We start from the raw sequence: 14,244 nt of genomic DNA on the forward strand, positions 1-14,244 counted from the left end.
CTCCCCTACTAGTGGAAACTGTATTTAATATTTCAGTTCTATTTGAGTAAATGTGTGTGTGTGTGTGTGTGTGTGTGTGTGTGTGTGTGTGTGTGTGTGTACAAATTATAAAAATAATATATAATGGGTTACAGGTATAAGTATGAGGTAGAATGAAGATGTATTTAATTCACACGATACATGCATGCCTCACTTAAAGTGAAGAATGAGGTGAAAACTTACCCCGACTCCCGTATTTTCTTTAGATTTAGTTTGATGTTTTGAAGTTACAAAACATAGCACAGGCAATGGTGTAGCTTTAAAATGAATGCTAGATAGCTGTGAACCTACTGAAACGCAGCAAAAGGTTTGACTAAAAAAAGCACTCCAAGTTAAAAAAATCGTAGCCCAGTACATGAAGAGATAGACAATAGACAATAGGTTCAGAAGTAGACCATTCGGCCCTTTGAGCCTGCACCGCCATTCTGAGATCATGCCTGATCATCTACTATCAATACCTGGCTCCTGCCTTGTCTCCATATCCCTTGATTCCCCTATCCATAAGATACCTATCTAGCTCCTTCTTGAAAGCATCCAGAGAACTGGCCTCCACTGCCTTCCGAGGCAGTGCATTCCAGACCCCCACAACTCTCTGGGAGAAGAAGTTTTTCCTTAACTCTGTCCTAAATGACCTACCCCTTATTCTTAAACCATGCCCTCTGGTATTGGACTCTCCCAGCATCTGGAACATATTTCCTGCCTCTATCTTGTCCAATCCCTTAATAGTCTTATATGTTGCAATCAGATCCCCTCTCAATCTCCTTAATTCCAGCGTGTACAAGCCCAGTCTCTCTAGCCTTTCTCGGTAAGACAGTCCGGACATCCCAGGAATTAACCTCATGAATCTACGCTCCACTTTCTCTACAGCCAGGATGTCCTTCCTTAACCCTGGAGACCAAAACTGTACACAATACTCCAGGTGTGGTCTCACCAGGGCCCTGTACAAATGCAAAAGGATTTCCTTGCTATTGTACTCAAATACCTTTGTAATAAAGGCCAACATTCCATTTGCCTCCTTCACTGCCTGCTGCACTTGCTCATTCACCTTCAGTGACTGATGAACAAGGTGTCAGGGTCTGGTCTGGTCCGGAATCTGCGTTCCGGATCTCGATCCGGTCTGAGGGCTCCGGACTCCGGGTCCTGCAGTTGTCCCTCCCATCACCCATGATCTAGTTAGGGCCCTCCTAACTCAAGGAAACACACCTGTGACTCATTGAGCTGCAAGTGTTCATAAGGGGCCTTGGGACTGGGATGAGGTGGGTGGTTGTTTTGTTCTGTTTCCTGTTCTCTGCTGGCTCTGGACTCTTCTCTGTATTCTGTTATCCTGCCTGGGCTCAGATCTACTCCTCATCATGCTTCTGTGCCCCGTACCAGTACTGCCAGGTTGGTCCTCTCCCCCACCTTTCTTCCCAAGCGCTGGTCCCAATTCTCCGCTTGTTTGTGTTGTTTGCGCGGTTGTGCTGTCTGCCTGCCTTTCCCGATTTTCCTGTTATCATGGCTGTTGTGTTGGTCACCCTGAACCTATGCCTATTCCTATCCCTTGCCTCCGTCGGGCAGGTCCGGCCGACCTGCTGCTGCCCGGCGGTGGTTCTGCCCATTCCTATCCCTTACCTCCATCGGGCAGGCCTGGCTGGTCTGCTGCTGCCCTGCAGGAGTTCTGCCCTGTCCTCCTCTTCTGCCTGAACCCTGGGATTGTGCCCCGCACCCGCCTAGGGGTCTGCGTCTTGCCCAGGCTTCCAGTGTTTCCACCTGGGAGGCGGCCCTATCTGGGATATATGCCACCCATCCAAAGTATGAACATATGTTTACACATGACACAAAGGTTGTTGGTGTGTTGGATTGTAGAGAAGGTTATTGTCAGTCACAAGAGGACATAGTTGAAGTAGTTGACATTGTCACAAGTTGAAGCTCTGAGGGTTGAAATGGTAGATGGAGTTTAACTCTAAAAAATGTGAAGTGATACACTTTGGATGATCAAGCTTGGATGCAGATTACAAGTTTAATGCAGAAATCTTTTTTTATTAGTTTTTTTAATACATTTTCTACATCGCTACAGATAAAAAAAACCCAGATCAAAATGAAGAACATTGATACAGTGCAAAAATAAACATACAATAATAATATGGTACAAAAAAAAATCATTGAGAAAGCACCCAAATTGAAGACATGTAAAATTAGTATCCTCCCCAAGCCCCGCAACAAAATAAAAAGAACTACAGACCAACCACAACACAATATAGAGAATATAAATCAGGACAATCAAACCCCCATACTGTAAATACACTTAGCAACAGAAGATATTAATGCCTAGTACCAAAAAAAAAGGAGCTGAAAGCAAGGGACCGGGAAAAAAAGCCTTAGTTAAGAGGAAGGTTATGAAAGTACTCAATAAAAGGTCCCCAGACCTTATGGAACTTTATATCCGAATTAAGAACTGAATAATGAATTTTTTCAAGGTCTAAGCAGGCCATAATATCGTTAAGCCATTGAGCATGCATGGGCGGGGCATCATCTCTCCATCTAAGGAGGATTAAATGTCTAGCCAGGAGAGAAGCAAAAGATAATATTCAAAGAGAGCACAAAGAGAGGCTGAATTAACCAATTTGAGAATCGAGTCCCAAGTCTCATCAGATAAGGAGGTACTTAAATCATGCTCCCATGCCATTTTAATTTTATCCACAGGGGCATGTCGTAAGGCTGCTAATTTATCATGAATAAATGATATTAAACCTTTACCTAGTGGATTAATAGAAAGAAATAAATCCATAACATTTTTCTCAGGCATTTCAGGGAAGTTAGAAATTAAAGGATTAATAAAGTGTCTAATTTGGAGATATCTAAAAAAATGAGCATTGGGCAGATTGAACTTAGCAGAGAGCTGTTGAAAAGAAGCGAAGCGATTATCAATAAAAAGATCTTCAAAATGTCTAATGCCCTTCCCATACCAATCATGGAATGCTGAATCATACGTAGTAGATAAAAAAAAAAGGTGATTATGTAAGATAGGGCTAGTAAAGGAAAAACCATGGAAACCATAAAATTTCCTAAACTGAGCCCATATACGCAAAGTGTGTCTAACAGGAGGATTAACTATTGATCTGGACAAACTACTAGGGAGTACAGAGCCAAGAAGTGCAGAGATAGATAAATCTTTAGTGGAGCTCAACTCCATTGCCACCCAATTAGGGCACTCGGGTTGGCCATGGAAAAAAGACCAAAAGGTAGCACAACGTATATTGGCTGCCCAATAATATAAACGAAAGTTAGGTAAAGCCATGCCGCCCTCTTTTTTAGATTTTTGGAGGTAAACTATTAATTCTAGAGCACTTATTCTTCCACAGATATGACAAAATAATAGAGTCTAAGGAATCAAAATAAGATTTAGGAATAAAAATTGGGATTGATTGAAATAAATATAAAAGTTTAGGGAGAACGTACATTTTAACAACATTAATATGACCTACCAAAGACATAGATAGAGGTGACCATTGTAACAGACTCTGTTTTATAGTATATGAAAGATTGGCAAAGTTTTCACGAAAAAGATCTTTAAACTTCCTTGTGACTGTAATCCCAAGATAAGAAAATTGATTATGAACTACTTTAAAAGGGAGATCACGGAATGTTAATTCTTGTGCTTCTTTATTAATTGGGAAAAGTTCACTCTTATGCAAATTAAGTTTATAGCCAGATATCTGGCTAAGTTGATCAAGAAGTGAAAACATTGGAGGTAAGGATGTAGACGGATTTGAAAAGAAAAGTAATAAGTCATCAACATAAAGAGAAACTTTATGCTCAACACCCCCTCTCCAAATCCCGGTCAATTCAGGACAATTTCGAAATGCTATCGCCAAATGTTCTATAGCCAAATCAAAGAGAAACGGACTTAAAGGGCATCCCTGACGGGTGCCAAGTTTGAGGTTAAATAACTGGGATTTCTGAAAATTAGGCAAAACAGAGGCAGTAGGACACGGATACAGCAATTTGATCCAAGAGATAAAACTTTGACCGAGGTCAAATTTTTCTAAAACTGCGAAAAGGTAGTTCCACTCTATACGATCGAATGCTTTCTCCGCATCGAGGGAAATAACACATTCAGGAATCCCAGTTGGAGGTGAATATAAAATGTTAAATAAATGCCTAATGTTAAAAAAAGGAAGACAGTTTTTAATAAAACCACTTTGATCCTCAGAAATAATAGAGGGAATAACAATTTCTAATCTATAAGCCAAAACTTTGGCCAAGATTTTAACATCAACATTAAGCAAAGAAATCGGCCTATACGAGGAACACTCTGTTGGGTCTGTACCCTTTTTTAATAAAAGATTAATAGATGCCTCATTAAAAGAGTGTGGCAATTTACCATAATTAAACGAATCAGATAATACTGAGAATAACTGAGGAGAAAGAAGTGAAGAGAATGATTTATAGAATTCTATGGGGAACCCATCAGGTCCAGGAGATTTCCCTGAAGATAATGCAGAAATTGCAAAAGATATTTCTTCTGATGATATAGGCGCATTAAGTTTAGCTTTAAAATCAGATGATAGCGAAGGAATATTCAGATTATTTAAAAATGATCAACAGAGATATTCTCATTCAGAGATTCAGAGGAATAAAGTCGAGATTAAAAATTTTTAAATGCGTCATTGATTTCTAAGTGATCCGATGTAAAGTCTCCATTCTCCTTCCGGCTCTTTGTAATATGTTGTTTGGCTTTGGAACGCCTCAGCTGATTGGCTAGAAATTTACCAGACTTGTCACTATGAATATAAAAGTGACTCCTACATTCAAGGAGTTGGCGTTCAACAGGTTGAGTAGACAGAAGATTAAATTTAGTTTGAAGTTCTACACACTTCTTGTATAATTCAGGATTCTTAGTTTGAGCATACAGTTGATCCAATTCTTTAATCTGATTAATGAGATCTAATCGATCTGCACGGGACTTTCTATTAAGATTTGCTGTGTAGGAGATTATTTGACCCCTCAAATATGCTTTCATGGCATCCCAGACAATCTGGGATGACACTTCAGATGATGTATTGGTGTTAAAATAAAAGGTTATCTAATCCTTAATAAGTTTTAGAAAATCATCGTCCGATAATAAAGTCGAATCAAACCACCAGTGCTTATTCCTCTGAGGGAGACCAGGAAAATTTAAAGACAGAGTAATTGGGGCATGGTCAGAAATCAGTATACTCTGATAATCACAACAATAGACAAATGGAATAAGTTGATTATTGAGTAAGAAGTAGTCAATTCCGGTAAAGGTATGGTGAACATGTGAAAAAAAAAGAATAATCTCTCTCAGTAGGATGAAGGAAATGCCATATATCAGAGATACCATAATTAGAGAGAAACGATTGAATAGCTAAGGCAGATTTAGTAGGTAGTCTAGTAACAGAGGAAGATTGATCCAAATTAGGATCTAACCAACAATTGAAATTGCCACCCAGTATAAGAGAGTATGAGTATAAGTCTGGTAGTGAGGAGAAAAAACGCTCAAAAAAATTAACATCATCAAAATTGGGAGCATACAGGTTTGCTAGTACAACTTTAGTATTACATAATTTACCAGAAACAATAATAAAATGGCCATTTGTATCAGATATCTTATTATGGAGTTGAAAAGGAATATTTGAGTTAATAAGAATGGAGACCCCCCCCCCCTAGCTTTGGCGGCAAAGGATGAATGAAAATGCTGACCCGCCCACTTTGACAAAAGCCGAGAGTTATCAAAACTACGAATGTGAGTTTCTTGAAGGAAAGCAATGTCAGCTTTGAGTTGTTAAAAATGTGAGAGGACCTTCCTTCTTTTAACAGGGTGATTCAATCCCTTTACATTCTAGCTCACAAATTTAAGTGTATTAACCATTATCAATTGTTAGTGCATAGAAGGCAGCAGGCATATAAAAAATCGAGCAGTACAATAACAGTCTGGGAGCAAAAATGTAAACATAGATCCGTAGAATCAAAACAGAGACATGTCCTGAATAACAAAGGAAAGCAAAAGCAACAGTGAGTAGTGTTGGAACTGGAGAACCCACCCCGCCCTCGCAACCCAAAACAAGACAGCTACCTAAAAAAGCAACTAGCTCCATCAAAAAAATTAACCCAAGTATGACATCCAGTTCTGTGTCGTTAACAACAGTTCCGTCTAAATACTATAGCAAATAGTAACTAGTTTATGCACTAGGAAATATAATTACAAATAGGAATAACTTCAACAGAAGTATAAAACTTAATACAAAGAAAATCAGAAGAAAACCAAAACTAACCTACCCATGAAAAATTATAAAAGATTAAAAGAAAAAAAAAGGGAGGGAGAAAAGGGGGAAATTATAGATTCGAAGAGAGTACTTATCAACCATTTAGAGAAAAAAAAGCAAAACTTAAACTATGAATCAACCAACAGGGAGGCCTTCAATAAAAACTCCAAACCTCCAAAACAAGTTAAAGTCAATTGTTGAACTCTATAGATAAAGTTATACAAAAATAAAATAGATTACTCAAGTACAATCTAAATGTCCGCAGGGAAACATTAAACTCAGATTATCTATTTAGTAATAAAGCACCAAGTCCAGGGAGAGATTGTCTACAGCCCTTAGAGTTTCAATAGATAATGTCTGAATTATTCAAGTAAAGTCTGAGTCCGGAAAAAATAGTTTTACTTCAAGAGGTACTCATCAACCATTTTAGAAGGTCAGGCCAGTTCCGAAGAAGACGGGGTGGCCAGAAGACTTCCAACAAACGCCTCAGCCTCCTTCACTGATTTAAACCACTTATAATCTCCAGTGGAAAGCGTAATTCGAAGATCGGCTGGATTTCGGAGAGAGGGTCTGAGTCCACGATCAAAAAGCACTTTCATTACACCTTTAAACTCAGCACGCATCTTCAGAACCTGGGGGGCAAAATCCTCCAAAAAACAAATGACCGTATTTTGAAAAGCAAAAGTACCTCTGCGGCGTGCCTCCATAATCAAACGGTTTTTCACCTAGTATTGATGAAAGCACAAAATTACCGGCAGTGGACGGGAACCCAGAGTTGCACGGGGAACATACATCCTGTGAGCCCTTTCAAGCTCAGGTGGAGTCGGAAGAAATTCTTTCCCAAATATCTCACAGAGAAAATCGGAAAAAAAAATTCAAGGGAGAGCCCTGTTTGGTGGCCTCTGGCAAACCAAGAATTCGTAGATTGCAACGTCTGCTCTGGTTTTCAAGATCCAACATTTTGGAAAAAAGTTTACTATTCTTCTCCTCTAGGCTGGAGCAGAGAGTTTCAAGATATTGAACAGGGCGTTTTAAATCTTCAGAAGTTGAGTCAATGCGAGATAAATGTTCAGCATGTTCATTCACTCTAGCATTGATCCGATCCAATTTGACATCCAGCTGGTTGAAAGAAGTTCTAAATTCCTTTAAAATATCTTGTCGATGTTGTTCCAAAGCAGCGAGAATGTCAGCTGGCAAAGCCGTAGAGGTTTCCTTTTTCCTGGTTTTAGTACTTTTGGTAGCCATTATAAGATAGATGTGTTCGCAGGCAGGTAAAAGAGAACAAATAAAATACCTAACTAAGGTTTAAGAAGGGAGACATATAGTGCAAAGATAGGAAGAATGATGAAGCAAAAGTTCGGAGCAGTTAAACAATCGCCATCTTACTGGAAGTCCCATGCAGAAATCTTAACAATGTTAGGGTCCAGAGTGATATTCAATTCCAAGTCCGTAAATTCCCCAAAGTTGCTGTACAATTTGTCAGGGTGTGAAAAACGTATAGAATGTGCTTGACCTCAGCAGATTTGGGGAATGCTACAGCTTGGTAAAACACTGGTTTGATCATTCTATTGTGGAGTATAGAGCATAGATTCAGTGAACAGCCAGCACCTCTTTCTCATGGTGACAATGACCAATACCAAAGGACATCCATTTTAGGTGAGCGGAAGAAAGTTTCAGGGAGATATAAGAGGTAAGGTTTTTTTTTACAGTGTTTGATGGGTCCCTGGAACACACTGCAGCCATTGTGGTAGAGGCAGATACAACAGGGACATTTAGAGACTTTTAGAAACTTACAGAACCAGTACAGAGCCTATGAAAAGTGTTCTACCCACCCCCCCACCCCTTGGAAGTTTTCATGATTTAAAATTTTACAACATTGAATAACACTGGATTTAATATGAAAAGTGTTCTACCACTTTGGAAGTTTTCATGTTTTAACGTTTTACAACATTGAATAACAGTGGATTTAATTTGGCTTTTTGACACTGATCAATGGAAAAAGAACTTCTCATGTCAAAGTGAAAACAGATCCCTATGAAGTGTTTTAAATTAATTAAAGATAGAAAACACAAACTAATTGATGGGAACAGCTTGTCCATAAGCCCACTGGGGATCAGCTGTTTTTGGATTGGGTGCTGTGTAATAAGCCTGAGGTGATTAGGGAGCTAGAGGTAATGGAACCCATTGGAAGTAGTGATCATAATATGATCGAGATCAGTTTCAAATTTGAAAAGGAGAAGCTGGTATCAGGTGTATCAATAGTTCAGTGGAACAAAGGAAATTGCAGTGGTATGAGAGAGGAACAGGCCCAAGTTGATTGGAAAAGTAAGCTAAATGGAGGGACAGTAGAGAAGAATTGGATGAAATTCCTACAAGAAATAAGGAAAGTGCAGGAAAAATATATTCCAAGAAAAAAGAAAGTCATAAAAGGAAAAATGACACAAATTTGGCTAACAAGAGAAGTTCAGGCCAAAATAAAAGCAAAAGAGGAAGCAAAAATTAGTGGGAAAACTGAGGGCTAGATGAATTTTAAAAATTTACAGAAAGAAACTAAGAAAGTCATTAGGAAAGAAAAGATGAATTATGAAAGGAAACTGGCAATGAATATAAAAAGGACACTAAGAGCTTTTTTAAAAATATATGAATAAAAAAATAGTGACACAGGTAGATATAAGACCTACTGAAAAGAATGCTGGAGAAGTTGTAATAGGTAACAAAGTGATGGCAGAGGAACTAAATGAGTATTTTGCATCATTCTTTACAGTGGAAGACATTAGCAACATACCTGATAGCCAGAGGTCTCAGGGAATAGAATTAGGTACAGTCAAGATCACTAGAGAGAAAGTGCTCGAGAAGCTAAATGGTTGCCAGTTACTAGTGGTGTTCCGCAGGGGTCAGTGTTGGGGCCTCTTCTTTTTACACTGTATATCGATGATTTAGATTATGGATTAAATGGTTTTGTGGCTAAGTTTGCGGATGACACCAAGATAGGTGGAGGAGCAGGAAGTGTTGAGGAAACGGAAAGGTTGCAGAGAGAATTGGTCAGTTTAGGAGAGTGGACAAAGAAATGGCAGATGAGATACAAGGTTGAGAAATGTATGGTTGTACATTTTGGAAGAAGAAACAATCAGGCAGATTATTATTTAGAAGGGGAGAAAATTCAAAAGTCGGAAGTGCAAAGGGATTTGGGGGTCCTAGTGCAGGATACACTAAAGGTTAACCACCAGGTTGGATCGGCAGTAAAGAAAGCGAATGCTATGTTGGTATTCATTTCAAGAGGAATAGTGTATAAGAGTAAGGAGGTGTTGATAAGGCTCTATGGGGCACTAGTGAGACCCCATTTGGAATACAGTGTGCAGTTTTGGGCCCCCTATCTTATAACGGATGTGCTCATGTTGGAGAGAGTTCAGAGAAGATTCACGAGGATGATTCCTGGAATGCAGGGACTAACATATGGGGAACGTTAGTTGGCCTTTGGATTGTATTCATTAGAGTATAGAAAAATGAGAGGGGATCCTATAGAAACAGTTTGAATGTTGAAAGGGTTGGACAGAGTAGATGTGGAAAGGCTGTTTCCCTTGGTGGTTGAATCCAGGACAAGAGGTCACAGTCTTAGATTTAGAGGGTACTCATTTAAAATAGAGATTAGGAGAAATATTTTTAGCCAGAGGTCCGTGGATTTATGGAATTTGTTGCCACATACATCTGTGGAGGCCCAATCATTGAGGGTTTTTAAGGAGGAGATTGACAGATATCTAATTAGTCAGGGTATCAAGGGATATAGGAAAAAAGCCGGAAATTGGAATTAGACAGGAGAATAGTTTAGCTCATGGTGGAGTGGCAGAGCAGAGTCGATGGGCCAAATGGCCTGCTTCTGCTCCTTTGTCTTGTGATCTTGTGATGGCCTTTGGTCCTATTTATTCTCTTTCTCATCTACTGTGTGGAAATAACTTATGCTATACCACATCGTTATCTGATTACAAAGAATCTTCTAATATTTTGCACTTTGTTATCATGCAGTGATGATTTTGACATTTGCAAACAGCTCCCTTCATGAGGCACATCCATTGGTTACAGTTACATGTCAACTCTGAAAAAAGTAGCACCTTCCATTTGCAGCTTCACACCCCACTGACCTTTACAAGCTGCAGCAAGTTCAGCTTTTAATTCCATTGTTCATTAATCTTTAAGTCCTTTGAATATTCACTGGAAATGTACCCAATTTCAATCATTTTAAATGTTATGTTGATGAAATGATCGGTGAAATTATCCACTCTGGTTTAGGAGCCTAATGGTTAAGGGGTAAGATCTGTTCCTGATCCTGGTGGTGTGGGACATGAGGCTCCTGTCCTTGCTTCCTGACAGCAACAGGAATAAGAGAGCATGGCCTAGTTCAGGGGTCGGCAACGTTTACCACTGAAAGAGCCAATATGGACCCATTTCCCACAGAAAAGAAAACACAGGGAGCCACAAAACCCGTTTGACATTTAAAATGAAATAACACTGCATACAACGGTATTTTTTTGCCTTTATGCTATGTATAAACAAACTATAATGTGTTGCATTTATGAAATTGATGAACTCCTGCAGAGAAAACAAAATTACATTTCTACATGCAACAGAAACATTTTGAACTCCGAAAAAAAGACGTTGGGTTGAAGGTTACTCCATAGTTAGCCTACCTTGGATCGAAGAATTAAAAGAAAGCGCGCACTGGCGGGTGTCAGGCATTGGCAGTGGTGATGTATATTAATAGTGATAAAAATCACATTGTAGCGTTGTGCTACACGCAGCGCTAAAATAAAGACACTGCAGTCAAAGGTAACTTTATTCGAACTAAACAGCCTTGCTTTAAAGCCTCCCTCAACCCGTCCCCGTGGGCGCGGATGCGCCAAAAGACACGTACTCACAAACCCCCGTAGGCTATCTCCCTTAGCCGGAACGCTGGTTAATTCTGAGCCGGTTCGGATGTGCCAGGAAATGGGGACTCCACAACGTTTTTAGATTGTACAAGATCACCATAATCTTCAAATTTCGAATTACATTTCAAAAACTAACAAACCACGGGGAGCCGCAGCACAGAGATGAAAGAGACGCATGCGGCTCCAGAGCTGTGGGTTGCCGACCCCTGACCTAGTTGATTATGGATGCTGTTTTTAGTGTGACAATGTGCTCCACAGTGAGGAGGGATTAATCTGTGATCAACTGGACTTTATCCACTACCTTTTATAGGTTTATCCATTCAAGAACATTAGTGTTTCCATACCATGCCATGATGCAACCAATAAGAATACTCTCCACTATGCATCTATAGAACTTTGTCGGTTTTAGGTGACAGTCTGATATTTGCAAACTTTTAAGTAAATAACGAGGTGCTGTCCTTGCTTTGTAATGACAATTGCAAGGTGGACCCAGGACAGACCCTCTAAAATGATAACGCCAAGGAATTTAGAGTTACTGACCCTTTCCACCTCTGAATCCCTGCTGAGTGCTGGCTCATAGATCTCTGGATTCCACCTAATGCAGTCTTTGATTTTGCTGATGTTGAGTGAGAGATACAGTGTCCCCCCCTTTTACGAAGGTAGAGAGTTCCTATAAACCTTTTTTAAGCTGAAATGGCATAAAGTGAAGAACCATTAATTTATATGGGTAAAATTTTCATAAAAGCAAAAATCCTCTTTGTAATGCGAAACCAGGTAACTAATGTAGGTCTTTCGTAAAAGTGGCGTAAAGTGAATCTTTGTAAAGCGGGGTGCGCCTGTAGTTGTGACACCATTCGGTCAGATTTTCAACCTCATTCCTAAATGCTGATAGAACAGACACAAGTGCAGAAGGAACTCAGCAGATCATGCAGCATCTACAGAAAGGAATAAGCAATTCATGTTTTGGGCCAAATCCCTTCATTGAACCCAGTTTAAGATCAGGGACCCCTCCTCAGATCTGGATTAAAAATGGAAAACTGTCAGTTTAGGAAGCAGATCTGGTCAGAGGAAAGATGTGTAAGATAAAAGATGAAATAGTTCAGTCCCAGGTTATGAACTCCTGATTTATGGACACTTCTATATCTGAAGAAGCCTCTATAATGTTACTTAATTCAAAAGTCGGGAGTATGTACATATGTTTACACATGACACAAAGGTTGTCGGTGTGTTGGATTGTAGAGAAGGTTATTGTTAGTTACAAGAGGACATAGAAAGGTTGAAGCAATGTGGGGTGAAATGGTAGATGGAGTTTAACTCTAAAAAAATGTGAAGTGATACATTTTGGGTGATCAAGCTTGGACGCAGATTACAAGTTTAATGCAGAATTCTTGACAATGCTGAGGTCCAGAGTGATATTCAATTTCAAGTCCGTAAATTCCCCAAAGTTGCTGTACAATTTGACAGGGTGTTAAAAAGGTATAGAATGTGCTAGACCTCAGCAGATTAGGGGATTGAGTTCAAGAATAATGAGGTAATGTTACAGCTTGGTAAAACACTGGTTTGATCATTGTATTGTGGAGTATAGGGCATAGATTGAGTGAACAGCCGGAACCTCTTTCTCATGGTGACAATGACCAATACCAGAGGACATCCATTTTAGGTGAGCGGAAGAAAGTTTCAGGCAGATGTAAGAGGTAAGTTTTTTTTTGCAGTGTTTGATGGGTCCCTGGAACACACTGCAGACATTGTGGTAGAGGCAGATACAACAGGGACATTTAGAGAGTTTTAGGCACTTACAGTACCTCTACCGAACCTATGAAAAGTGTTCTCCCCCCTTGGAAACTTTCATGTTTTAACGTCTTACAACATTGAACGACAGTGAATTTAATTTGGCTTTTTGGCACTGATCAATAGAAAAAGTGAAAACAGATCTCTACTAAGTGTTTTAAATTAATTAAAGATAGCAAACACAAAGTATTTGATTGCTTAAGTATTCACTCCCCCCTCCACCTTCAAGTCAGTATTTAATAGATGCACTTTTGGCAACAATTACAGCCTGGAGTCTGTGTGGCTAGGTCTCTGTCAGATTTGCTCATCTGGACACTGCAATTTTTCCCCATTTTTCTTTACAAAACTGCTCATGAATGCCTCACATAAACAAACTGCCCCATCCTCTTCCTGCATTGCCTAAGGACTTCAGACTGTAAGACAATGACACATAGGAGCAGAAGAAGACCATTGAATCTGTTCCACCATTCTATTATGGCTAAATTATTCCCCGTCAATCCCAATTTCAGTAATTTTTGACACCCTATCTAATCAAAAACCTATCAACCTCTGCTCTAAATATATCCAAGGACTTGGTCTCCACAGTTGTCTGTGATAATGAATTACTGGCCAGGGAAACGTCCTCGTCACAACACTCTATCCCACTTCTAGGCCCTTCATTATTCAAGAGGTTTCAATAAGAAACCCCACACCCCATCCCCAGTTTTCTTAACTCCAGCAATTACAGACCCAGAGTCATCAAACACTTCTCATACATTAACCCTTTCATTCCTGTGATCGCTCACGGGAACCTCCTCTGGACCCTCTCCAATTACAGCATATCCTTTCGAAGATAAGGGTCACAAAACTGTTCACTATATTCCATCTGCAGTCTGACGAATAACTTATAAAGCTGCAATTTTTATATTGCTTCTCAACAATAGAATGGAAAATGTTTTACAATCCCACGGTTGTATTTACAGGTTGTATGTTGTATGCACTGGCATTAGTTTTAAACACAATGATTAAATGGCTTTTCTCTTATCTTCAAATAATTATTATTTTTGTTCAGTGGTTTAGTTGTTGAAAGAAAAATGCTTTGCTGAAGATGTGCTAAAAACAAATGTAACAACCACAAAATTACAAAAGGTCTCCATGTATCCTGAATTATTTTATCATTTATCTCTTCATATACAATGTGAAATTAATTGTTTATAAACAATTGCAAAGTCAGCAACAAAAATTCA

The sequence above is a fragment of the Hypanus sabinus genome, chromosome 25, assembly GCF_030144855.1.
Source record: "Hypanus sabinus isolate sHypSab1 chromosome 25, sHypSab1.hap1, whole genome shotgun sequence".
Lineage (NCBI taxonomy): Eukaryota > Metazoa > Chordata > Chondrichthyes > Myliobatiformes > Dasyatidae > Hypanus > Hypanus sabinus.